We start from the raw sequence: 1,289 nt of genomic DNA on the forward strand, positions 1-1,289 counted from the left end.
TGAACCCTTATTTAATAGTAGGATTGATCTTTTCACGCGAAGTGAACCATCGCAGAATGTAATATACGTTTTCGTAGAACAAATGTTTTTGTATTACGATATCCGCAGACATATCCGTCTCGACCCCTGTCGTGCCAAATGGTACCTATGATTTATTCCTTCTAACACCAGTTTATTTTATTCGACTCCGTAGTTCCCGCCCCTTCGAAAGTGAAGGGACCACTGGAGCTTGTCTCGCCTAACCCATTCCGTACCAGATGTCACTTTTCGTTCTATTCTGACTGCCTCCAAAATATTTCAGTCATCCCAGTTGCATCCCTTCGAAAGCAATTGAGACAAATTGACCAAAGTCTTGGCATGAAGCATTCTGCACATGGTACGGCCGCTGTGAGGTGCGTTGTTTATCTGTAGTCCACGAAAATTGGTGGAAGGAGCCAGCGAGGATTAATGACAACTTGTGAGTTTAGGTATACTGAACTCGTTGGCAGAGTGACTCCCAAGAATAAAAAGTTGTTGTTTTTAGGGCGGCTGCTATCCCACAAAAAAAAAAAAGGGGAAAGAAGAGATTACGGTGTGCCCAAGGTGAGTGTCTTCAAGAGTGCGCGGACACGGAGAGAAAAGTAAGAGCTTCTCTGAGCATATATGAAATTGAACGATAAAATAAGACAACGCACGCATTTCTTATCTTTACCCTCAGATAAATGTACGATTTATTTATCTTAATTTCTGGCGGAAGGAGTGGCGGTGCATTTAGACAAGGTCTAAACTATCACGGGGACGTGCAGATAAAGTCTGACTACTAAAAGGGGCGTAGATGTTCGAGCTACGTACTAAAGAGGCACGAAGATAAAAAACCTTAGGAACCACTGATATATAGCAACTCTAAGAACACTCCATTCCTGGTCCGATGAAACTCCTTTCAAGTCGAACCCATAGATGCCCTTTCGGCTGCTCCGTTAGTTGGCACCGGCCGCTCTCAGGACCTGAATTCCTTTCTCAACCCTGAAGTCTGTAATGAAAGAGGCGGTGAAGGGTAGTGTCCAGATATTCCTATCTCTTGCTCCTCTTCCACCATTCCCCAATCCTCCACGCTCACACTCATGTTCATACTCACATTCTTACACACATCATTCACCATCATACTCACACTCTAACTCAGACTAACACTCACATTCACATTCACAGTCGCTTACATTCACACTCACACTTACACCAACACTTACGCACTGATATTCACAAACACACTTATGACCTCACACCTACACTAACACTTTCACTCACACACTTTC

The sequence above is a fragment of the Oratosquilla oratoria genome, chromosome 16 (assembly GCF_046742065.1).
Source record: "Oratosquilla oratoria isolate Oo_2021 chromosome 16, ASM4674206v1, whole genome shotgun sequence".
In the NCBI taxonomy this organism is placed as follows: domain Eukaryota; kingdom Metazoa; phylum Arthropoda; class Malacostraca; order Stomatopoda; family Squillidae; genus Oratosquilla; species Oratosquilla oratoria.